This window comes from Dermacentor andersoni, chromosome 7 (assembly GCF_023375885.2).
Source record: "Dermacentor andersoni chromosome 7, qqDerAnde1_hic_scaffold, whole genome shotgun sequence".
Classification (NCBI taxonomy): domain Eukaryota; kingdom Metazoa; phylum Arthropoda; class Arachnida; order Ixodida; family Ixodidae; genus Dermacentor; species Dermacentor andersoni.
The window spans coordinates 96,585,304-96,612,186 of NC_092820.1; the positions used below are offsets into that span (position 1 = coordinate 96,585,304).

Consider the following 26,883-nt stretch of genomic DNA (forward strand, 5'->3'; position numbering starts at 1 on the left):
TTCCCAACTCCGAGAAAAAAAAATGCTGAAGGTATATTTGGGTATAATACGTGTAGTAGGTATAATAATTGTTGGCTTTTTATCATGCGCATGTGCGTCGTTTGTCCATAGTAGAGCGCGATGCACCTTCAGCCGGCATGTGATCCACCAATTTGAGTGATATTGTTGTCGCTTGTTTAGGTACTTCCGTGATCGATTCACACTGCGGTTCCTGCAACATCTCAGTTTACTGACGCTCGAATCTTTCGCTGTTGGGTTTGTTTAGTATTGCGCAACAGCACACTAGTGCGACGTGTAATAATTGTGAAATATTTATTACAAGGGACTTCAGTAAATGAAGTGCTTTCTAAAGGTAGTACGAAGTTACCACACTTTACTGACATATAATTCTTATAAGGCGACTTGAGCAAAAAATAAATCATGGAAACGGCTGGCTATTTCTTGTACAATTTCGTTCCCTTGCAAAAGCTAAGAGCTTTTAGATCTTTTCTATTTATTCGAATAGTCTCTTGAGCATCAATCCCATTTAAAAGTGCTAAACAAGTATATCAGCGCCCCTTAGCGTCACAGTGTGTAAACCCAGCGCTTGTGTTTCTGGGTGCCACACTTCTAAAAACCCGGTGTGCGGATCAAATGAGACGTTCCTTGAGCGCAAGCATTGGTTCTTGTACGAAGACATACACACATGCGTATGCTTAATCTACTCATCAAAATGGCTTGTGCAGAAAAGAAGGTGCACAAACACAGCGACCTACCCGTTCACACAATCACACGTACGAACGCACAATCGCTCCGTTCCTGGACAATTTTTGTCTTTGCTATGAAATAATAGCACAATAATGCATGGCGTGCTAACCAATGTTGAGCGACAGATAGTGAACAATTTAAATAAGTACAGTTGCTTTCTGACTGCATAAACTTGTGAGTTACGTGGGGTGATTTGGAAAATGAGAACACGTATATATGCTATTTTCTACTTGAAGAAAATAAATACTTCTTTAAACACCGCTTTCAACTTCACAAGCTCTTTGAGTTTATAGTACTCGCCAATATACAGTCTGAGAATTCATGTTTTCATCTTAAGCACATTCTATAGTTGACACCCGTGAGTAAAAGTATGCGGACTAGAAATTGCGAAATATCGTCCACTCTCTGCTCTGCTTGTGAATTGTAACTATGAATTACGAACTGCAGACCAAACTTCGCATTGTGAACTTTCCAATGTACTCGTCAATTTCAGTTTGTGCACGCTAATCAAGAAGAAATTCAGTTCTTTCGTTGACCCTGTAGACTGTATACATTTGCGCACGGGTACTTTTTATACAGCGCACCAACACAACGTCGATCCATGCTAATTACAAAGGAGGGATGCACTTAGGCGGCACATGATTAGGGTGGCGGCTTGTGTGTTTACAATTGTTGAAGTTAAACTTGTGTTTCATGCGAAGCCTGATCTGAGGAGGATGTGCTAACATCGCAACATTTTTATCACCCCAGTGTCTGCGCAGACGTTAACAATCGATATTGGGGGGAAGTAAATATTTTGGGTTAGTTGGGCAAGTATATCTTTGTTTAGAGAATTTACGATTAATTTCAAAGAAAACCTCGTCACACATATAATAAGATTTTAATCAAGCCTCATGTTTCGGAGGCAAAGTTGATGTCTCGACACATGGCATGTTGTTCCAAAGGTAGACAGTAATTTCTATAAGGTTGCGGTTTCAGAGAGAACCATTGATAGCTTTAGGCAAGCTTTATCGCTAGAAAGAACCGTTGTTGGCTAACAGTGCATGTTTCGGCAAAAATGCAAACCCTGAAGAAGCAATGGCAGCAAAATTAGCGCTAATATATATATATATATATATATATATATATATATATATATATATATATATATATATATATATATATATATATATATATGTAAAGGGTTTCGTCAAAGTTCACTACGCTGGACCCGACGAACTTTGTGGAAGACTTATCGTAACATAAACCGAGCTATAACTTATCGTAACATAAACCGAGCATAAATTTCGCTAGCGGTCTATAATATATATATATATATATATATATATATATATATATATATATATATATATATATATATATAGATATATATATATATATATATATATATATATATATATATATATATATATATATATATATATATATATATAGATATATATATATATATATATATATATATATATATATATGTATATATATATATATATATATATATATATTATAGACCGCTAGCGAAATTATGTAACCATGGAAATTACGTGGACACTCTAGGCAACTTTCCGCCCTCGTTATGTTCGGTATAAAGTCCAACTGCGATAAAATAGGGCCAAGTGCGCCGTATGTTGTGGATTCCAGGAAAAGTGTGCGACATTGAGCGAAAAGAAAGCTGGTTTGGGAAGCGTGTCGACTTCCTCCGCGCCCAATGGTGCCTTAACAAAGCACAAAACCCCATGGCGACCTGTGGTTCTTTACCAGGCACCTAATTCGAAGTACCATGAATGTTTTCGCATTTCGCCCCCAACCAACTTACGCCGCAGTGACTGGGATAGAATGCCGTCGCGTTCAACTCTGAAAGGCGAAGCTTAAGCGTCCTCGATTTTTTTCTTTACCTCGTGTGCTTTAGTTTGTTGCTTTCTTGTTTGCAGCATCATGACGATGCCCTTTCAAAGGGGGGCGTTGACACGTGTAGTTATTTATCTTTTTCTCGAGGACAGCATTACACCCGCTAACAACTTAACGTTCTGGTTAAGCGCAAGGCGCCCCTGCATAATTTCTAGCTTACTCAAAGGTTATCGTTGATTCTATCTATCGAGTCTGCGGTCACCGAGGCTTGTGTAATCTGATTAGAATAGATTTTAGAATAGAATGAACTTTTTATTCAACAATAAAGTGCACATCATATCAGTTACCGATTGTTGCCGGTTTTATGATACTTCTACAGGGTATACGAGGGGGCTACGGTGATGTTTTCATGGCGACTCTGGAGGTGAAGAGGGTAAAGCACATTCTATACTTTCAACGTAACTCTATGAACAGGAACGCAGAACTACTAAATTTGAGTAATACGTGAGTGTATGCGTGATGATAATTTTGTAGCGTATTCTGGAAAGCACGGACGCACCAGCGATTACACTGGAACCTTCGAGGAGCCACATACAAAAATTGGAGGCACCTGACCCGCAGATGAGATTTTCGACGACCGCCGACTGGGTTCGCTGCTACGGTAGTGCTTGAGTGTCACTTCTCTCGCTGGCGACCCTCGACCAGGCCCGGCGAGCCGCGATCGCCAGTGGAGCCCTGTAAGAAGGAACCACCCAGGAATAAACCGCGCAATGGTTTCTGCAATAATAAAGTTCCATCCTCCTCCTCCTTCGCTGGGCAGAAGTTTGCGCAGTAAAGGGTAAAACTTGTAACTCACGGTTTTGACACTGCGTCGTTCTTCATCGTCACTATAGAACGTGACCTCCTTGACCCCGTCTGTAGCGAGTGCAAAGATTTAGGCCCAATCAAAATGTCTGGTGGCTACTCGCGCTTATTGTTGCTGTGGGCCTAGTGTTGCAGGTCATCCAAGCTTCAGAGACGTGGCGAAGCGAGAGAGAGCACGAAGAGTTCTCTCCATGCTTGCAGCACTCTTCATCCTGCCAGCGTTGTGACAGTGGGTGCTCGCGATGTTATAATAACATCTGTTCGCTTTGTCTGTGCGCTTGACACCATGCGCGGTCATTTGTTGCTTGGCAAATGTTTACTGTAATATAGATGCACAATAGAGCAACCTACCGTGCTTCGTGCAGCTGTCTAATAAAATGCGATCGCTATCAATGCCTCGCCTACATTTATTCAAATGTTGTAACACTTCAACTTACACAGCACCGGAGCACCTACGCAGATAAAACTTTTACTGGAAAACTGCGCAAGCCTCAGGTGAATAGGGTATTGTTTAGCGCACACGATATAGTGGAAGAAAAGGCCCTACGATAACGTCACAAGATAGCGTGAATACTCGGCAGTAATTTATGACATCGCACCCGTACAGCTTTCTGTTGCTAAACCATACCAGTACGCAGACGCGTTCTAAATCCAAAGACATAACAATGAAGAATGTTAAATATGAAGGGAAACAGTGCGATATTTTTGCGCCGGACACCTGTGAAATGTGGCCACAATGACCACATTGCCACTCGCTTGTAATCTACTTGCAAACTATCGTCTCATAGCGGCTGCCTACCGAAGCTTAGTCGAATCCTGCAGTCGCTTAAGCCTCACCTGGCAAAGACATGGCAAAAAAGCAGCTTTTTGCAGCCCTTCTTGTTACCGGTTTTGTGACACTTTTCAAACGTATACATGGCGGCTACGGTGGTGTCTTCATTGCGGCACCGGAGATGAGGAAGGTAAGGCGCATTCTCTAATTCTAAAGTGACTCTGCCACTTCAAAAAACAGAACTATTGAATTTTAGTAGTACAAATTATACTCTATGGCAGTATAGCCGGTGACATATGGTTAATATTTTTTTCGGAATCGTAGTTTCTTAATCATAAATGAGTGTTACACCTAATTGACTGTGCACGAAAATAAATTATGAGGGGAGAGATGAGCACACGAGTCCCGACCTTAGTAATTGGGTGCAGAATTTAAACTATAATCAGATACGAAGGTAGAATCTCGAATTTGCCACTAACCGCCAAATTTCATCAAACATTACAGTAAATTAGATTGTTAGTACTAATTGTTAGTCCTAAAAAGCATACTGATGCCCATTTGCTTAACATTTAGAGTTCACACGTTCACTGCAGTTAAAAGCAGAAAGGAAAGTAAACAGTTAATTCTTACCAAGCGGGAATCAAGTCTTAAACACGTCGACAATAGAGCAGTTGTGTCTTTACTACGAAATATACTTTAGGTATACGAGTGCCTGCCTATTACATTATATTTCAATATATTCTACAACTTCGCTTGAAAAATAAACAATGAAGTGCCTCACAAACCATGGCAGTTAGTTCAGGCGTGCGTGTGGACTAAATATGGTTTTTCAGCAAGCAATAACCTATCTTCTTTTGTTATTCTGCAGCTACCCGCTAAATCGAAACGTGTTCTATTTATAATTAACTTGCGTAAAAGAACTCACTACAAAATGCCCGCGTCATACAAAAACTTTGCAACTCCACCAAACAATTAGCGCCCTGATTAGCTTATTGTTGTGGGGCATTCATAAGATGTGTTTGCTTTTAGATGCAGTTAATTGAGTGGACAAGTGATCTTTCATTTGATTTCGGCAACCAAGCAGTGGAAATCTTTGCATTTTAGTCGGCAACTGGGGGCCTAATTTCCAATGAAGTAGGGTCTAGATTACATTACTTCCTTACATAATACACGAAAGCACAAAATAGGTTTTATTGAATTAGTATGCACATTTAGTGCATCAGGAAGCACGGCACCTCATGTGCAAGTCAATTCGCTCCTCTCGGAAACACAGTGATTCAGTTGTGGCTTTTTGTTACTACAAATTTTGTCAGACTGGCGAGCTGTAATCTTGTCTTGCTGGTGTTATGAGCAATTATTTTAAATATGTTGAGTTTATTTCTCTGCAAACTGGCAGCGCGTATTTGCGCTCCTCAGCATTTGCCTTTTCGAGAACATCGTGCACATTTAGGCTAATGCAGCAGTTGATGATGCAGAACATGTAGCATAATATACATTTGTTATAATTTGGTGATCTTGATAAGGTTCGTTTTGTGTATAGCGATGCGCAGACCCTCCGAATAAGTGTAATATATGACTCATGCAAAAAAAAAATGGGCAGGTACTGGCTAGGTGAAGAGAGTGTTTGCAGCCTCCACAAGTCCCTCAAGAAAAGCTTGAAGCAAAAATCATTGCGGCTAACATTTATAACATGGCATCTAACGTTGTTGAGGAATTAGGTAGCGAAATAACGATTTTTTTTATTTCATGCTTAATCTTTTCTGCCAACAATATTATGTTAGTTGAATGCTTTCCACATAAATAAATTAATAGTGGAAAAAATTTATTGAGGCCCACGTATGACGCTCACGTAGTAACCAATCAAGTTGTTGAAGATTAAATCTGATCACTGCTCTCAAGTGTTCAACGTACTACAATGTAAACTGCGAGAATATGATGTTCATATTTCATTAAATGAGCGAAGCATTTTTTCCCAAATGTTGTGCACATGTTAGGGAAAGGATCTAGGGTCTCATTCCCCATAAATGCAGTCATGAAGGAAGAAAGTCATAAATGCTCGTACGCATTTCCTGACAGTGTAAAAGGCAGTTAGCGTTGGCTGTAGTAAGATCAGTGAATGCCCGTGTCGAGCTTGCAATGTGTGATTGTCGTACCTTGCGTACCACAATCATATCAATTTGATTATCGCTTCTGGTTTGGAGAAGATCACATAATATGTTTATCTTGTTTTTAATAAATGAAGTTGTAGCGAGGCGTGAATAGCACGCTAGAAATGTGACTCGTCACGGTATGTTATTCACTCCGAGAACTCTGTGATGCCACGAAACATGAACGGGTTGGTGTGAACGCCACTCAAAGCAATAAAAAAAAGTCATAAGCATGCAATTGTATCAGAACCCGTCACACACTTTATATTACGATAGCTTCATTATGTAATGAGTAGTAGCGATACTCGCAGAAATCTCGCTTAGGGGTTACGAGACTAGAGGTGTTTTTTTAAATATCTGGCATTATACGAAGATCATGAGTGACACGGCATTCTTTAGATCGTGAATTTCGTAAGATTAAGTTGAAAGGTGGCTATCATAATTTGCTCGTGTTCTTCATTGCGGTGTTGGTAGCTTGACGTAAGATAGTAGGCACTATTAGATGAGATAAATCTACCTAATGATTTTAGCACCTCAAATAATTACAATTTTGTCACATTGCTGTCGTGCGCGTAACCAGGCAAGGGCGACAAAAATAATCCTGTGCGAAGCAACTTGATGATCCTATGCTAACGTACTGTCACAGTAACCTAGCTTGCCTAATTAAACTCATTACCAGTTTGCGTTCACAGCGAATAAAAAAAGGAAAGGAAAAAGATGTGCAGAGTGCACATTAGTTTGTGGTGTAGAGCGCGCAATACCTTTCCACATTACCTCCGTTTTACAGGAACACAGACCTTTATAAACCAGTATAATATTAGCACAGAATGCTGCATAAATGACTGGCCCAGCGATACTGACCGTGTAGGCGCAACGAAAGCGAAACGTGCAAAAATTCCCCATAGAAAGTACCGAAACAGAGACTGTGTAGGTGAGTACCAGACGCCCATCAAATAACAGTTTGCGCTTCTTTCCAGTAATTGCAACCATTATGCGCATTTCGTACAAAAACGTAGCATTGGAGGTCAATTTAAAATCAGCTCACTTCAGTCAGCGCGTTTCATTACCAGAAAATTGTCCCAAATTCTTCACAGTAGATCACCGACGCGTACATTTCACGCGCGCCATCGACCACACTAACTCGGCGATGGTGCTGCCATCTATAGTTAAATGCTGCGACGAACGGTCGCACCACTTTTCCGGACTACGCTTTTGACGTCCAATCGTGGGACCCGCCTACGAGGCAATGACCAGGAAATGACGAAGCCATGGGGAGACAGGTTCACGATGTTGCCACGGAAATCGTCGGCATTGGCCGCTTGTATCAAACTTGAGCGCTATGCCTCACGGTCAGCTTTGAGCGAGTTGAAAAGCCTGGCCTTTGTGGTCGTACAGCTTCCGCAGAAAGTCGTGGTTGCTGTCGCCTCAAAGGGAGCTTCTTTGTTCACTCGGCAATAGCCGGCGGCCAGCTCTGTCATTGTTTAGGCGGGCACTAGTGAAGTGAGCGCTCCGTGGGAAGCAATCACTTTACGAGTGGCCAGTGCCATTCTGAAGCGTAACAGCTGCAAGCGACAGGGTGCTATTGAAAAGAAAGCCAATTCCTCAAAAAGCAATTTTCAATTTACGGCACAATAAGCATTAGGCCGTAATATAAAAAAATATGGGCGATTAGGTATTCTTGTTTGAAGTCCCCCCGTTATTGGCGGGGCTGAGAGCATTCTGTTCCTCAAGAACTGATAATGTCTGGGCTTCATGGTTTCCAGCCATTGGTTCTGTTTTAAATTGTTTTGTTATGACGCGTGCCTTCGTGCTTAGGTCTTGGTCGTCATTTTATTTTTATTTGTTTTGTCGAAAACTTCCCTTCTGTTCGCACAAGCTTCACTCACGTCAGCACCCTAACGTGCAATGGTTTAGCGCCACAATCCGATTGGATATAACGACACTACAATGTGTCTCAAAGCAAATAAGCAGTATATCGCCTTTTCGTGAAAAATTACAGATGTCTTCGTGAAAAGTGTTAATAATTTAGACGGATTTCCAGAGGACTAAGCTGTCCTGTTAATGTTTTGTGACTGTTATGGGAACGCCTAGGGCCTGTGCTGAATGTTTTTATGTTAACCAAACGCTGATTCTCATACCATCGTTCTCTCAGTTTGTAGGCACAAGAGAACCTATATGGACGTACAGTGAGACAGGTAAAAGTCTTGTGCGATGCAAGGTGGACATAACAAGCACAATGAATAACAGGGCGGTATTATTCAGAAGAATGTACTCCTATGAGGGACAAAAGTAAGGCATTTATACCGTTGAAATCATAACGGCTTCGTGAAACATGTGCAACGTATTTAATTTACAGATATTCTACCAATCAATGGGGAGTCTTCGATAACATTTACAAAGAGAGGATGGTGATACGGCCTGCAGGTACGTCAATCAAGATCTGGCGTTATTATTAACAGGTAACGCCTATATAGATGCCTAGCAAGCAGCATTAAAAAAATCACCACCCAAGTACTCCGTACAGATGGTTAAACAGCGACCCTGAAGCGTGCGGCCCTGGTGTTTATCGCTGGGTTTATCCTGACTGTTCATTGAACGACGGCTTGGTAGGCAGCCGGATACTCGGTATGCAATTACTACTTGCACTCGGATGCATGAGCCAGTTCTTGTGACCGGGCTGCAGCATTGGCACGGCGTAGACGAGCTGGTTCCCGGTTCTGCTCGCGGCGTTGCTTACATATATACACACTGCATACTGCCTGCATACCTACTGCTCATAAGGAGGAGGTATGGCACGTGACCTACATATTTTTGGAGCTGCAGAGAAACTACTGCATGCGCGCCCGGCTGCGATGGAGAGCAATGACGTCACTACTGGTGCAGCTAATCCATCACCATTTAGATAGCACAAGGCCTTTCCACTCGGATCCATGACGTCATGTTACCTGGCCCGACTGCTCCGAAATCTAATAGGGATGCTCCGGAGCAGGCAATAGTGATTTTGACGGCACCGCTCGCATCACGCCAACCTTGTCAATCGAAGCTTTAGGTCAGGTAGCAGGACGTCATGGATCGGAGTAAACATGCCTTGTGCTATCTAGGTGATGTTGGTTAATCGTGTTCCTCTTTTTCTGTCTTTCTATTTCTTTTTTTGCGCATGGGCATGGGGGAGTGCAGGATGAGTTTTAGGCGTGTATGCGACCGACAGGCGGAAAGACGGACGGCACTTGCTGCATAAAGGACATAGGCATCGCAGCGGTTATGGTAGGTGAGCAAACTTCCTTGTAGCTCCAAGCCCCCCTCAAGGCAGCTTTCTTAAGCAGATAAGTTTATGGCTTTTTGCGTTTAAAACAAGGTTGCTTTATTAAACTTTAGTTTTTAAATTGTTTAGAGAACGAAATTTTGCTGAAATTCGCTAGGAATTCCATATCCACTGAAATTACTCAAGTGTTTAGAAATACAAACGTCTTTGTCAAGACAACATAAGAAGCCAACAAACAATGGCACCAAGGAAAACATAGGGGCAATATCATGTCCTTACTAACTGATTTTATAGACATGATAACTTATTAGAAATTAAAGTGGACGAAAGAACAACTTGCCGCAGGTGGGGAACGATCCCACGTCTTTCCATTACGCATGCGATGCTGTACCGATTGAGCTACCACGGCGCCGCTTCCCCATCCACTTTCTTGGCTATTTATCTTTTACTAGTATAACCCTGGGAGTGTAAACCAGCGCTACCATTCCCAAACCTTGGCGGTGGATGTTGAACATCCTTTCAGCCGCAGGCGTCACGAGTACGTGATCTTTTTTTGGGGTAATTAATGATAATCGGAAGAGCATCGCATGGTAATGCGAAGACGTGAGATGGTACCCCAAGTTTTCTCATCCACTTTCACTTTCATTATTTACCATTTCTTTAATTGAGTTAGTAAGTAATTTCCTCTATGTTTTCCTTGGTATCAATGTTTGTTGGCTTTTAATATTATGAATTATAAAACACTGGGTCGCTCGGTTAACCCCTTTCTCTTTGTTTATTACATAACGAGGTTCTCGAATCCGGCAAGATTGATGCCTTCAGGTAGCATATTTTGGTCTATGGACCAGTCACCTTCCCCAAATAAAATCATGTACTCGTGATATTTGCGGCATAAAGGATGTTCGGCATCCACTGCCAATGTTTGGGAGTGGTGGTGCTGGCTAACGTTCCCAGGGTTCTAGTAGTAGAACATAAATACCCAAGAAAGTGGATGGGGAGACGGCTCCGGGGTAGCTGAATTGGTAGAGTATCGCACGCGTACTGCAAAAGCGTGAGATAGTTTCCCACTGGCACGAAGTTGTTTTTTCAACTACTCTAATTTCCATTAATTCGCCCTTTCTTTAATTCAGTGAGTAAGTACAATTTCCCCCTATATTTTCTATGATGTCACTGTTTGTTGGCTTCCTATGATATGACTAATGAACAATTGGACGCTTCAGTCAACCCTCTTTTTTCTCGTTTGTAAAGACAAGGCATTCTTAGCCAACTTGAGGCAGATTTAGTGTATCTGGACTCTGGCTATCTTGTAACCACTTCTAGAACGAAAAGGTCAATCAGGTGTTTTGTAGATGTCGCATGACGATGACAATGATGTGGAATCATACCGTGTCATGCCGAAATACCTGATACATCAAAGAGAGACAGACTAGAGGCAAATAATCACTCGGTAATTTAATCATCTGAAGGACCATATACTATGACGCTCAGTATCCAATGGTTTCGCCGAAATCGGTCGGTTGAACGATCGCTGGTCGGGTTTTCACGGAGAAATATGAAATATCTGGCCCCTAAAAGAAAAAGAAGACCCCCGTCTGGCGATTTGATATGAGCCCCAGCCCACCACTGCAGCAACCGGATGATCTGATCATTGGGCAAGATACACATTGTTTTTTTCTTCGTTGCCTGTGCAGCGTCTGTGCAATACATTTTCGGTGACAGCGACGTTTCCGTTCCAGTGAAAAGGCCATAAACACACGCATACTTCTTGCGCGCCAGCACTAACTAGCTCGTTGAGACGGTCACCACGTGTTGATCAAGACGATTTCCCCACTGCAGTACATATCCAAAAGGCGGATTGGCCAGAAAGCAGGAGCTAAACATTGTGACAATGGTAACTAGTTCTTAGTGATGATCGCCATGTGTTCATGAATATAATTGCCATAATATGAATCTTACCCACAAAAGAAGATTGACCAAGAAGTGTGTCCATGCTTTGATTGTAGGGGTGATGATTTGTATACAATGGCACATATCCAAGGAGCAGGCACTACATATCGTGCCTACGCCAACAAGCGCATTCAGAAAATCAACGTGTGTTGATCATGATAATGATTCCCGTATCATCACACATTCTCAGGAGGCAAGCAGTCAGGATATGGCAGCTGTATTTAAAGATTAGTAAGACAATATTTAGAAATACAAGCCGATATAACATTCGTCAGTTTGCGGAGCAGGGATGCGTGAGAGCACATACGCGCGCATGAGTGTATAACATGATCGCGTTCACGGCGTTCCGAAGTCTACAAACTCTATAATGCTTTCGCATTCCCACGGGTAAGCAGTCCTAAGTGTCTGTTTTTTCTTTCCCTTGAAACTAGCGAGAACTCGGTGTCAGCTTACAAACCGCGGGCTTTTTCAGGCTTTCGCCATCTAAAAAGCGGTATAGTGAGAGCGTCATTGTGCGCTGGCGTGCAAACGGACCGGCTAGGGCAGACGACGGGTGCTGAATACTGAATGAACCAAACAAATTTGGTACGGAAGCTATCTAACCCATCGTGGTTGCTTAGCGGCTGTGAATTTGCGCTGCTAAGTACCGGGTCGCGGGATCAAATCCCGGCCACAACGGTAGCATTTCAGCGGGGACGAAATCCTACAAACCAACGTACCGTGAATATGGGCACGTTAAAGAATCCCAGGTGGTAATAATTTTTCCGGAGCTCCGCGCTAAGGCGCGCTTTGTAATCGGATCGTTGTTTCGACACACAACAGCCAAGAATGTAATTTTAAGATATTACCGAACTTTGGACAGCGTGAAATGTTGTTATATATAATTACGCAGAGTAATATCAGCAATGTTAGCGTTGCAGATGATTTGCTGGCCTTTGATGAAGCAGTATTGATGGTGACGATCCTTCAAACCCACAATATAGTGGTATGACGCGGCAATTGCATGAGCATAAGCAGTTTAGATGGCGGGGTTTCACCAACGTCACAGGGAATTATCATTAGTACTTGCTACAAAATATTGAGTGGCCAGTTCCATCGAATTTTGGCATGAGAAGCATTGTCCTGCGTTCAGTATGATTTATCTGCGAAGTTTGGAAAGTGCTGCAGCTGTCTCAAAAATTCAGACAATCGAACGACTGTTAGAATTTCCTGCAAGCGAACCATTTTGTTGTTCGCCATTATTCCCCCATTGCTTGAGAGTGCACAAGATGTTAGGATACGTCAGGATGTGTATCAGGTGATCGCTTGTGCTGTGACAACAGAAAGATGACGGCGTGAAGTTGTTCTTGTCACGTGGACCCCAGTAGGGTCAGTGCCATGATGATGAGGGCCTGCCATATGATTTACTACACCACGTTTAAGAAACGTGACGATGCTTCTCGTTGCAACGCGGGGTGACTGCTAATCAGTGAAGTGCCGAAACTGAGCTTACGCTGAAGGTAGTATATTCAAGCAACGTTGAAATTTTTTTTTAAATTATGTGGCTTTATGTGCTAAAACTACGATCTGATGATGAGACACGCCGTAGTGGGGGACTCAGAAAGTTTGGACCACCTGGGGTACTTGAACGTGAACCTAAATGTAAGTACACGGGTGTTTACGCATTTCGCCCCCATCGAAATGCGGCCGCCGTGGCCTGGATTCAATTCTGCAACCTCGTGCTTAGCTGGCCAACGCCGTTGCCACTAAGCAAGCATGGCGGACTTAAGCAATATAGCAAGAAGTCTCCGCGCATACTGGGTAGAGTAGCAAACGAATACTATATCATAAAGCCATGTCTCAAAGATTGAAAAAGAAATGAAACTAGAATCTTATGAGGAAGCGAGCACAATACACTGAAAAATCGGGCAGTGACATGGAAACTACAAGAAAGAGCGGTAAATATGAATAATCTTTAGTTAGTAAACGAATGGTATATTTCTTTGTTTCTTTTCAGGTCCTATATTTTACCAAATGGAACAACTAATATTTATGTCGAAGGACTACAGTTGTGCGGTGGTTATGACAACGTTGATCGGTACACACGTCTTCATAGGTACGTGGTTTTTTTTTTTCTAATTGTTAAGAAACTAGTACACTTTGGGAGAAAATCGAGCAGATAAAAAAATCAAATTGTAAACAAACGATGTTGCACATTGCTTCTTCAGAAACAACACAAGTCATTGATAGAAGTTTGAGAGGGATAAAAGTGCCATACCACAGGGGTCACTGCTTATTACGGGTTACGAGCTCCCACATATTCCAAATATTTCTTTAAAATTTGACAGCTGTAGTGTAGTGGTGCCCTACTGTGTTCTTTTTTCCCGAAGAGAGCAAATAACTGAGTTTTGTCACGTTTGTGAAGCAATACATATTGCTCCAGGCCTCCAGAATTTACAGTTAAAAATGTTTAAATTGACAGAATGAAGAGTCAGAGAAGCGTAGTCGGAAATGGCTGATATAAAAGGTATTATCGAATAAAAAGCACGCCCGCCATAGAAGCTCGATATTATGGCATTGCTCGGGTAAAGATAAGTTCGTGGGCTAGATTGTTGCCGCGGTGGTCTTTCACGGCCCGTCACCCGTCCTCCGTCGGCGCGAAGTCGTTGACGCGAAATCGTCGACGTGGTATAAAAGCCTGTTGGTCATTATGTACTCAAGCGAACACAGCGAAGGAGTCAGAGGAGGGAGAAAGATAGGACAAAAATATTTATAGACGGACACCTACTCACAATTTAAACGAAACACAAAAAGCGCAACAACACTAACACGCATGCACCTAATCTAGATCAATGATGAAGACGAAATAATTACAGCGACCAGTTATCGGTGGATCTAAAAATTAACACTACACAAAACACGCCTAACGGTGGTCAACAAAACAAAGTTCAAAAGAAAACACATGATGGCATACGCATGGCTGGGCAGCAGCAGCAAGTCCATAAAGCGTGCAGCCGACGGCAGAGGTTTCCCGAAGAACGATGGCAAAGGCGATCTCGTTGCGGTGGATGCAGTTACTGGGCTGGGTTTCCCGGGAGTCTAGGTCGGACGTCTTCTCTCGACCGGGTTGAGCTCACATGAGGGGAACTACCGTGAGCTTCGCTGCAGACGTTGGATAGTCGTTTCTCATGTCAACTAGGAACTCGTAGTTAAGACGCATCTAGGCGGGCCAGGCGATACTGAATGGCACTAGCTCCTTGAGGGTTCTCAGCAGATTGTAGGGTCAGCTTCTATACTGCCTCGCTCTCTCTAAAATCTGCGTTTCAATAACTTATCCTTTCCCTGTTTCCCTGAGTCGGGGAATGGCAGATATTGATGACGATCCAATCAAGTTCATGCAATTGTATCCCCGCTCCTCCCAAGGTTTTGACCGTGCCCCTTTTAATTAGGGCTGAGGGAACAGGTGATTCGTGCCTCCTGTTAGAGGTCCCGCATTTGTATTTGCACCACACAAGCAGACCCTTGAGTCCGTGGCGGGCCTCTATTGTCCGTGCACAAACACAGGAGAAACGACGTTAGACGGCCATACGGCGCCGTCGGCACACATACATGGTCAGCAATTCGTGGACGCAGGATTGCACACAGAGACCACATATTTCGGAGTATTCGCACCCTTGCTTTCTTAGCAAGCTTCTCAATGCACGTGCGGGGCAGAGAATTCACGGGGGTTTCTGCAAGAGGGCGTCTACAAGAGGCCGTCGGGGCGTCATGGTCGCGCCGACGACAAAAAGACAATAATATCTAAACCTGCCTTCGACTTCTTTCGGCCGCTTGCCCGAGTGGCTGGCAATAACCGTCTTGCTCGCCGGTCCCTATTCCTATGACTCTTTGGCGCCCGGTGCATGGCCGAATGAAAAACATTGCACCGTGACAAGGTCACAGTACCGTGGCTATGGAATGCGAAAACAAATATGTACTGTTCTTTGGATGCACGTTGGAAGCTCTAGGCGGCCAAAACTATTCTGGAAACACCCACTAGGGCGTGCCTGATGCTCCGATTGCGATATGGGTAGGCAAGTTACCAGAATTTACTAACAAAAAAATGAAGGTATGAGTTTACGCTAACTGCCATAAGGCAGGTGTAACGACGAGCAATTTGTGCTGGAGTGGACTTACAGGCTGGTGATGATTTCTTGCGCCTATGGACACGTGTAGTTGTTTGTCGGGTGAACACGTTTCCCCGTCTAAATCTTATCGCCCGATAAGCAAGTATACGTCTCAATATAATACATGCGAGCCCATGCAGCTGTTATTACCATTACAATATGCCTGATAAAGACTATCGAGTTCTAGACATTGCCCAATGAACTTCGCTCACTGCTCTGATACTTATCTGGAAACAATGTCAGCTTTTCTGCTGCAAGAAGTTCTCAAACGTGTTCAGATACTCTCCGTTCTTTGACCATGCACGTATGTGTGATACATTACAAAGCAAGAATGTAGGCTGTTTCGCAGTTTCTTATCATTCGTAAAGGAGGTGAACAATCGCAACACGTCAGAAAGCGAGAACCGCGTTAAATTACCTTCAACGTCGACTGCGCAGTTTCTGCTTAGTAAGTGTTCATTTTCAACTTAGTGGATGCCATTAAATCTCGAAGGTAGGGCACCAGACATTATGTTCAGGACTTTCAGCTTCAATTCTCTAACTACATGCTCACTATGGTTGGTGCGAAAAAGGTGTTATTGGCACTAAACATTCATAAAATTCGCTTTTCAGTATACTGGATAGGTTCATTCAAAGGCATTATTCCTTACTGCTCTGCATCGATCACCTTTATTCAGTGGGCCTCGTCCGCTGTGCATATAATATTATGTATCTCGTGGATATCACGACAACAAACTTTCCTATAACAAACACAACTACAGATTTTTGAGGCTTGCATCAAGAATGCAATTCATATTCGAAAATTGGGTCCGTAAGTTTTGCGGCTAGTCATTTCCCGGATAATAAACGACGAGGACCTTGATTCTCAGGCCGTGGCAATAAGTCACTGTATCACTTCCGTAGTAATGTTTTCTGTGGACAGGGCAATGCACACCGTATGCCACTGCTGACAAGAGGCTACGCCAATGATTGTCATTCAGATCATCGATGGAGCTTGTATTTGGATAGCAAGCATAATTCGAATGAGAAAATAAAACATCTGTGACTTGAAAGGCTCCCTACAGCACATGTAGGAGGCTGCCATGCAGCGTGTAGCTGACATCGAGGCGCTCAGTACTTGCTTAATTGTACCAGGTGCATTTAATTTGTCCAAATATGTAAATCCCATTTGGTTGTCCCTCTTTGGAAATGTCTTAAAACAAGAGGACACACTCGTAAAGGTGAGCATTGCCGTGTCATGAATTTTGTGATGTTATATAAGTCCAGAATTGTGATCGCTGATCAAAAAGACAACGTAGTTACTATAGCCATAGCTAAACTCTCTACGAAATAAAGTGAAACACTTTTCAATAACTTGGTCCACTTACAATAATAAAGCCTTCAATAAATGGCACAAATGCACTGAACACCATATTCCTTTAAAGCTCCGGTAAAACCTTAAAGGAGTAGCTCAGAAAAAACGGACCTCATTTTCAGTACTTCCGCGGGAATGTTTATTTCCCTGACAACCATAGTCTTGCAACTTTTAAATTTCCACCGTTACCCCTATATAGCATGTGGCACAGAACATAAGCGCAACCGTACCACATATGCGGCATGCTTTTGTGGCTGACTCCTTATAGTACCGAAGGCCTGTATCCTCACATCAAATAGAAGAGAATGCTTAATACGGCATTCTATAAAGAATGTATACCCTTCAGATGTGTATTTCCTAACAGAATTAATGCTTTCATCGGTGTATTTGTAATGTGTATGGAGTTAGAAAACACGTTAATTATATTTTTATGTATCTTGTTTCTTTCATTGCAAACTGTTTCTTGTTTAGTTATTCTATGTAGCCAATAAACAATAATCTTTTGTTCGCACGAAGGAAGTTGTTTAACACTGTCTCTTGCCTCACTAGCTCCCACCCGCTGGTACGAGCTTCGAGTGCGGAACTCTTCCATTGCTACGGGACCCCACGAGGACTGTTTGCAAGAATTCCCGGATGTGGCATACCCAAGGCGCATTGTCTATACCCCAGATTGCCAGAGAATTGCTCTGTTCGACGATGTAAAATAGTAATAAAAATTATACGGCGGGCGGTGAAGGCCAAATGGCAGGCCACAGCTGGTGCTCCATTATTAACACGTGTGAATCGTAATATTCACAACACTAACTACCTACATGTGCAATATAAGCAGAATTTCAAAAAAATACAGTGACTATAATAGGATGATACCTATAAAAAAGCCTACGGTAATACGTACAGCAGTGGTGATAAGCTTCCAGGCCACATCTTTCGCAAACATGTTCACTTCCTACTCATATGGCGTGTCATACATTGGATTACAAGAGCCCCAAGGTTTTTTCGATGAGAGCAAATGCACTATTTTCTGCCGCCCACAGCTTCCGAGATCCCAAATTACTCCCGTAGATGAGTAACCTGCTTGAGAGTGACCATTTTCGAACACGGTGTGGCCTGGGAACTTTTGACTGCCCCTGTACATGAAGTGATTCTATCACATTCACTGGATAAAGATGTGCAGCTGTCTGAGCGCATTTCTTGAAAGGAACAGCTGCGTTGCTTGTTTAGCTGTAATCACAGACATATAGCGTATACCGTTTATCCCGGAAGTGCAATCGTTTTATCTACTTTGAAGCTGTACGCTCTCCCTCCGTGTCAACCTGGGTCTTCTCCAACCCTTTCCTACATCTGCTTCTGGAAATAAGTGGGTTGTTGTCGCTATTGATTACGCGACGCGCTACGCAATGACAAGATCGCTCGCGACCAACAGTGCTACCTAAGTGATGAACTTACTGCACCACGACGTGATTTTAGTGCACGGTGAACACGTCAATTGCTGACAGAACCGACGCCATAAACCCTTGCAATTTTCTTTTTATGATGTCTCATGAGCGTCGGCCGCGAAGCCGATCTGAGCCGTGAAACGGGAGTGCATCGGCGAAATAGTCAAGAATATGCGCATGCGCATAACGCACACCCCAGTTCAAGTATCCTCGGCTGCGCTGTTCGACTACGCGGAATCAACCCGTGCATTACCGGTTTTTTGTCTTTTCCTTTAGTTTTTATGCACACCTTACACATCCACGTGGAGCGTGTGAGCGTCGAGGTTGGCGAAACGCCCAGAGATGATGCTTGTGGACATATGTTTCGAGACAGACAGACAGACAGACAGACAGACAGACAGACAGTGAACTTTTATTGAGGTCCTGAGGTACTAGCCGAATAGATAATTTTTTTGACCAGATAAGAAATGCGACTGCATACGCCAGCTGTCATGGCAATGAAGCATTGTGATCTCAGCGTCGGATTATAAACAATGCCTTTACCGCCCGCTTCAGCAGTTACATTTCCACTGGATGAGAGATGCCTTCTCGAGTTACAAATGAAATCAGAGAGAAATATACAGGGTGTCCCAGCTAAATTTAGGCCGAGTTTAAAATTATGCGAATGCCACGTAGCTGAACAGAACAATGGTAATGTTTGCCCTCGCTTGGAAACACTGAAATTATTTTTTTCATACTGCCTAATTGGATAATTGTTCTTAATAATTAATCAACTTCTCAAATATTATGGTTAGATGAGATGCGAATGAGAAAACTGCAGGGCGACATGAAAAACTCCCAATACAGCTTTCTCTTGCTCAATACGTGCTACATAAAAGTGTTTCTCCGGGTGGGAGAAGCCCTCAAATGCACGCAGAATTGCCGCACGACCGGCCGCGACCGACCGACCGATCGAGGCACTTTGCGTGCATTCGCGGGCTTCTGTCACGCTCGAAAAAACGTTGTGTTTACTAATGAGTCAACGTTTCGCACCGAATGGCGCCAAAAGCAGCACGTCGACTGACCGGACCTCATGAGGTGCGTTTTACCTCGTAACCTTATTAAGCATAATTCTGCACGTTTCTTCGTCCTTACTGTACCTTTATTGTTATTCTTCTTTAGAAAATTATGCACACAAACATGCGTTGAAAAACGACGCAAAGTTTATATAAGTAATCGCTTTGATTTTTTTCACGTACGACCCCCTCCACGCTCAGCAAGTGAGGGCCAGTGGGCGCAAAATGATGAATGTTTGGGGCGTGATAACTTAGGATGGCTTTGGTTCTCTCCGTAGGATTGAAGGACGAAAATACAGTGAAGCCTGCGTAGAAATAATCAGTCATTCCCAGTGCCCTACACGGTCCTTTTCCAGCCGGCTACTACTGGCTTAAGCATGACTTGTCGCCCATCCATACGTCGCGCGCCGTGCGAGCACATCTGGAAGAGCTTGGCGTCATGACACTAGATAGGACGCCATTAGGAGCAGACATTAATATAATTGGAGACATTTGGGGGATAATGAAATTGAACCTGCGAAGATTCAGCTGCATCACGCATGTTTTGATGAATTGTGGGCTACGATGGTAGAACAATGGGAGACCCTGGAAATTGACACCGACATCATTCCAGCACTCTACAAATAGCTGCCACGCCGTCTTGCTGAGGTCGTCCAATTTGCCGGAGGCTTCTCTTCACACTAATTAACCATACGAAAGCACGCAAGGAAGCATTCTCTCCGTTTTTAAAGGTAAATAAACAGCAGCATTAGGTTGTATTCGACAGGACGGCAACGGGCCTTCATTAATTCATCATCGTGGCCGCAGGTATGACAATACAATAGAAATAGCAAAACATATACCTTGAAATCTACAGATAAATTGCATTGCCCCAATACACCCAATTTTTTTCTTCGCTAAAGCAAATACAAATAAGTAAAAGAAACACACATATACGCAAACGTTAAACAAAAATGAAAGCAAGTGCGCCCAGCTGTGGGCGTCTGTCAACTTCTCGAAGCTCACGCGCTCTTCGTGGCTTGAAGTAATTATCTGTGAAAGGCGTTCACATTAATTTAAATGTGAGAAAAAGAACTCATAACGCCGAGGGTGATTCCGCCTAACAGAACAGCGCAGCCGAAGCTGAGGCACATCAGGAAGCTGAAGAATATCACGAAACATAGGCTCTTCCACTATACGGCGCTTTTCCTCCCCACACTCAACTGTTCATCGAATAGAAAGCTCGTGTAATAGTCGCTTCTTCGTCTGTACATCTTCGAAAACACGTTGCCTTCACTTTTTAGCGGTGGTCCTGGCAGTCCTCCTTGTGTCTCACTCCTACCGCATATGTATTCTGTCCCTCAGTTTTGTCTTAATGCTGCACTGTCGCACATTATGTACATGTGTAGCTAATTTCCTTCTTTTCCTTTGAAGTATTCTTTATTCTGGAACACTTTAGGTTACTTTACCTTATGACCTTTTTTTTCTTTCTGCGCACCATCATTCTTACCTCCAGTTGCTGGCGAGTGCAAAAAATAATGTTTCCATCATTGAGTGTATACTATTTTTTATTGTTATTATTGTTAGTCGACCGTACTATGCTCGAACATGCCTCAAATATATCAGCCAGCACGTGCAACACGAACGGTCACAGTATGTATAACGTGCGAAGTAGGCACCTAAATCTCCATGTGCGACAGGTTTCGAGATTGGTATTTCATCTCTTATTCTAAAGTCATGGGTCAACTTTGCACCCTGACATTAGGGCGTGTCAAGCAGACGTTGTACTCAATAATAGTCATCCCAGTTTTTACGTTGACAACCTTTACAATACCTGCATGTTATTTCGGCTTCCAAGAACAAGTCATAGGCAAACTCCAATGCCGACAGTTTTGAAATGTTTCTCTTCTTAAAGCATTTCATAAAGATTCAATTAGAGAACGTTAGCCTCTAATAATATGTATGTTTCCGGATGGCGATGTTGTAATCACGTATTCTGTGCTCTGATGCGCTTGAAAACAGAGCGCCCACAGCCGCAAATGTGCAAGCTCTGCTACAAACGTATTGAGGTACGTCCTCGCTTGCGGAAATAAGCGCGCGCAATTCGGCCTTCGGAAGGCCACACCACCGCACGTTCGCGATCGCGGAGAGCGGCGGGCAGGCGAGAGTTCTCGCCCTCTCTCGGGATGCCTCGGGAGGCCGCGAGAATTCCAGCGCGCTTCAGTCGCTGTTCCTCCCCGGCAGCTGGGCCGGGAAAAATATGGATGACCTGCTAAACAAAAAAAAAAAATTATGGGGTTTTACGTGCCAAAACCACTTTCTGATTATGAGGCACGCCGTAGTGGAGGACTCCGGAAATTTCGACCACCTGGGGTTCTTTAACGTGCACCTAAATATAAGTACACGAGTGTTTAAGCATTTGGCCCCCATCGAAATGCGGATGCCGTGGCCGGGATGCAATCCCGCGACCTCGTGCTCAGCAGCCTAACACCATAGCCACTGAGCAACCACGGCGGGTACCTGCTAAACAGGTCATTCTTATTTCTAGATAACAAGTCCATGACTCGTCTTTGAGAAACTGACGACGAGCTATCAAGCTGAAAAATGAAGCTTTTCAGCAGGTAGTCAGCGACTTAATTATCAAAACTGTTCGTGCTAGCTCGGGAGCTGACATGACATGTTGAATAAATTTAACAACAGCAGTTGAGCAGTGGAGATGGGTAGAGACCCGCAGGGCAAAGCCATCACAACAAAATGGTTTGTGGGATGTATCAGGTGACCATAATATTTCATAAAGAAATAAAGCTACTTATTCACGAGCTTGACATGACTAGCCGGAAAAGAGATACCGTCTTGCAGAAATATCCATCCTCGAGCCAAAAAGTTGTCGCTGGACATGATAGTACATGTTGCACACGCGAGTGTAGCCAACAGCGTGGACATTGAAGAAAGAGGTGCCTGAACCCATTCCACTGCAGAGATCAGCAGTTTTCGCGCTTCGAGATACGCAGTCGTTGCAGTAACACGTCTTCCAGGGGGTCGAACATCTAAAGTGCAGGTCACCGATGAGGTGTCGTAAAAGTGTATCGCCCTGTTGCTCTAAGTGAGGGGGCAGATGTGGCAGTGGAGGCTAGTAAGCGGGCGCCTGCACTCCTACTCCAGCCGTTCTTGCGCATCGCATAACCGATTGCGCTTATCATGGACGTTATCGGCCGCAGGTGCAAAGGCTGCGCCAACCGAGGTGGATTGTGGTTCGTGTGCGCTGTGTTCCCCACTGTATTCCGCACCTACTCGTCGAGGCTGCGTAAGCTCAAGTTTCAGAGAAGCGTTCACAGCAGCGGCAGCACGAAGCCTTCGTTTGCCGCTGTAGCCGCTATTCATTACGCCGGCGTTGTGCGAGTGAGTTTCCGCCGTCACGTTTTAGAATTGAAAATCTAGAATTTACGTTATATTTAGGAGCAACATCTGCCTGGTTTTTCCTGGCAGCGCCTGACCCCATTCTTGTAATTTAGGTATTATTCCGATGAGTAGTGAATAAATGTCGACGGAACTTGTAACGTAACGTAGAACAGTAGTATATACAGATGCAACAGCGATCAATACTTGTCCTTCCGAGCAAAACTTTAAAGCCTTTACGAATGCAGTATCGTTGGAGCACAGTCACGCAAAGTTTCAATATGCTTAGTAGACGTCCGTATATAAAAACCATGCAGAGCACATGGTTTGACGAGATTGGGCCCGTGATCAAATGAGTATATATATATATATATATATATATATATATATATATATATATATATATATATATATATATTTATATATATATATATATATATATATATATTGCGGGGACGGTAGAGTATCCGCCTCCCGTGCAAGAGGACCGTGATTCAAATCCCGGTGCCGCACAATTCTCCACCGGAAAATACAAAAAAAAACGTGTGTTGAGAAAATTGCAGAAACAGGCCTGGAGTGCGGCCTGATCCCGGTGACCAGAACCGGTAACACACTCTCTCACCAGAGCAGGATTGGCCACCCTGGTGCAGTACTTGGCCGCAACCTCCTATATGAACACAACAATCAAACCCCGGCCCTCAGTCCCCAGCAGCTGCGAAGCAACTGACCACGGTGGCGGTCAGAACTGCGACGCTGCAGAGGGTGCTAAGAATCCCTGGCTCCGGACAGGCCGCCATCGGAATAAGAAACCTGGCAACGTTTAACGCTAGAATGTTATCTAGTGAGGCGAGTCTAGCAGTACTAGTGGAGGAATTAGAGGGCAGTAAATGGGATATAATAGGGCTCAGTGCAGTTAGGAGGCCAAAAGAAGCATATACAGTGCTAAAAAGCGGGCACGTCCTGTGCTACCGGGGCTTAGCAGAGAGACGAGAACTAGGAGTCGGATTCCTGATTAATAAGAACATAGCTGCTAACATACAGGAATTCTATAGCATTAACGAGAGGGTGGCATGTCTTGTTATGAAACTTAATAAGAGGTACAAAATGAAGGTTGTACAGGTCTACGCCCCTACATCTAGTCATGATGACCAGGAAGTCGAAAGCTTCTATGAAGACGTGGAATCAGAGATGGGTAAAGTCAAAACAAAATACAGTATACTGATGGGCGATTTCAATGCCAGGGTAGGCAAGAAGCAGGCCGGAGACAAGTCAGTGGGGGAATATGGCATAGGCTCTAGGAATAGCACAGGAGAGTTATTAGTAGAGTTTGCAGAACAGAATAATATGCGGATAATGAATACCTTTTTCCGCAAGCGGGTTAGCCGAAAGTGGACGTGGAGGAGCCCTAATGGTGAGACTAGAAATGAAATCGACTTCATACTCTGCGCAAACCCTGGCATCATACAAGATGTAGACGTGCTCGGAAAGGTGCGCTGCAGTGACCATAGGATGCTAAGAACTCGAATTAGCCTTGACTTGAGGAGGGAACGGAAGAAACTGGTACATAAGAAGCCAATCTGTGAGTTAGCGGTAAGAGGGAAACTAGAGGGATTCCGGTTCAAGCTACAGAACAGGTATTCGGCTTTAACCCAGGAAGAGGACCATAGTGTTGAAGCAATGAACGGCAATCTTATGGGCATCATTAAGGAGTGCGCAGTAGAAGTCGGTGGTAACGCCGTTAAACAGGAAACCAGTAAGCTATCGCAGGAGACGAAAGATCTGATCAAGAAACGCCAATGTATGAAAGCCTCTAACCCTACAGCTAGAATAGAACTGGCAGAACTTTCTAAGTTAATCAAGAAGCGTAAGACAGCGGACATAAGGAAGTATAATATGAATAGAATTGAACAGGCTCTCAGGAACGGAGGAAGCCTAAAAGCAGTGAAGAAGAAACTAGGAATAGGCAAGAATCAGATGTGTGCATTAAGAGACAAAGCCGGCAATATTGTTACTAATATGGTTGAGATAGTTCAAGGGGCTGAAGACTTTTATAGAGATTTATACAGTACTAGTAACACCCACGACGATAAGGTGAGAGAGAATAGGCTAAAGGAACTTGAAATCCCACAAGTAACACCGGAAGAGGTAAAGAACGCCTTGGGAGCTATGCAAAGGGGGAAGGCAGCTGGGGACGATCAGGTAACAGCAGATTTGTTGTAGGATGGTGGGAAGACTGTCCTAGAAAGATTGGCCGCCCTATACACACAATGCCTCATGACCTCGAACGTACCGGAATCTTGGAAGAACGCTAACATAATCCTAATCCATAAGAAAGGGGGCGCCAAAGACTTGAAAATTTATAGACCAATCCGCTTACTGTCCGTTGCCTACAAAGTATTTACTAAGGTAATCGCAAATAGAATCAGGAATACCTTAGACTTCTGTCAACCAAAGGACCAGGCAGGATTCCGTAAAGGCTAATCAACAATAGACCGTATTCACACTATCAATCAGGTGATAGAGAAATGCGCGGAATATAACCAACCCTTATATATAGCCTTCATTGATTATGAAAAAGCATTTGATTCAGTCGAAACCTCAGCAGTCATGAAGGCACTACGGAATCAGGGTGTACATGAGCCATATGTAAGGATACTGGAAGATGTCTATAGTGGTTCCCCAGCCACCGTAATCCTCCACAAAGAAAGCAACAAAATCCCAATAAAGAAAGGCGTCAGACAGGGAGATACGATATCTCCAATGATATTCACAGCATGTTTACAGGAGGTATTCAGAGACTTGGAGTGGGAAGAATTGGGGATAAAAGTTGATGGAGAATACCTTAGCAACTTGCGATTCGCTGATGAAATTGCCTTCCTTAGTAACCCAGGAGACCAATTGCAATGCATGCTCACTGACCTGGAGAGGCAAAGCAGATAGGTGGGTCTGAAAATTAATCTACAGAAAACTAAAGTAATGTTTAACAGTCTCGGAAGAGAACAGCAGTTTACGATACGTAGCGAGGCACTGGAAGTGGTAAGGGAATACATCTACTTAGGGCAGGTAGTGACCACGGATCCGGATCATGACACTGAAATAACCAGAAGAATAAGAATGGGCTGGGGTGCGTTTGGCAGGCATTCTCAAATCATGAACAGCAGGTTGCCACTATCCCTCAAGAGGAAAGTGTATAACAGCTGTGTCTTACCAGTACTCACCTACGGGGCGGAAACCTGGAGGCTTACGAAAAGGGTTCTGCTGAAATTGAGGACGACGCAACGAGCTATGGAAAGAAGAATGATTGGTGTAACGTTAAGGAATAAGAAAAGAGCAGATTGGGTGAGGGAACTAACGCGGGTAAATGACATCTTAGTTGAAATCAAGAAAAAGAAATGGGCATGGGCCGGACATGTAATGAGGAGGGAAGATAACCGATGGTCATTAAGGGTTACGGACTGGATTCCAAGGGAAGGGAAGCGTAGTAGGGGGCGGCAGAAAGTTAGGTGGGTGGATGACATTAAGACGTTCGCAGGGACAACATGGCCACAATTAGTACATGACCGGGGTGGTTGGAGAAGTATGGGAGAGGCCTTTGCCCTGCAGTTGGCGTAACTAGCCTGATGACGATATATATATATATATATATATATATATATATATATATATATATATATATATATATATATATATATATATCGTGCCTTGTTTCATCCAGAGGTTGCTCCATTCTAATCTCGACAAAAGAAGGCTTTTTAGCACTTGTGCCAGAGAACTCAAGCTTTCTATGTGGTATTTACAGAAAGGAATGGTATCACTCAATGCCTGAATCGCACCAAGAAATGCTTTGGAGGTATGGTTCCTTATTTGCTCGTGGAGGGGATTAAACAAGAGATACATCTTTTTTTTAAGCTTCGATTGGGAACGAGGAAAATTTT

General features: G+C 43.5%; 2 long non-coding RNA genes across 6 annotated transcripts in view; one reads left to right on the forward strand and one right to left on the reverse strand.

Annotated features, from left to right (window-relative positions):
* Nucleotides 1-4,045, reverse strand: part of LOC129385691 (uncharacterized) — a 49,872-nt gene extending 45,827 nt beyond the window's left edge. For 2 of the 4 annotated variants that reach the window (XR_011895740.1, XR_011895742.1), the window contains exons 1-2: nucleotides 3,449-4,045; nucleotides 3,208-3,327 (exon numbers count right to left, since the gene is read on the reverse strand). This is a non-coding gene — a long non-coding RNA (uncharacterized lncRNA). Of the gene's footprint in view, nucleotides 1-3,202; nucleotides 3,328-3,448 lie in introns of all 4 variants that reach the window. The other 2 variants (XR_008613196.2, XR_011895741.1) reach the window with 1 other exon arrangement.
* A 184-nt stretch (nucleotides 4,046-4,229) lies between these two features.
* Nucleotides 4,230-17,866, forward strand: LOC126534079 (uncharacterized). 2 transcript variants are annotated; one of them, XR_008613193.2, is made up of 6 exons: nucleotides 4,230-4,418; nucleotides 7,163-7,306; nucleotides 8,528-8,664; nucleotides 8,732-8,799; nucleotides 13,581-13,679; nucleotides 17,632-17,866. It is a non-coding gene; the product is annotated as an uncharacterized lncRNA (long non-coding RNA). The 2 variants fall into 2 exon arrangements; XR_011895738.1 differs by lacking the exon at nucleotides 7,163-7,306 and having other exon boundaries at nucleotides 4,247-4,418.
* The last annotated feature ends 9,017 nt before the right edge of the window (nucleotides 17,867-26,883 follow it).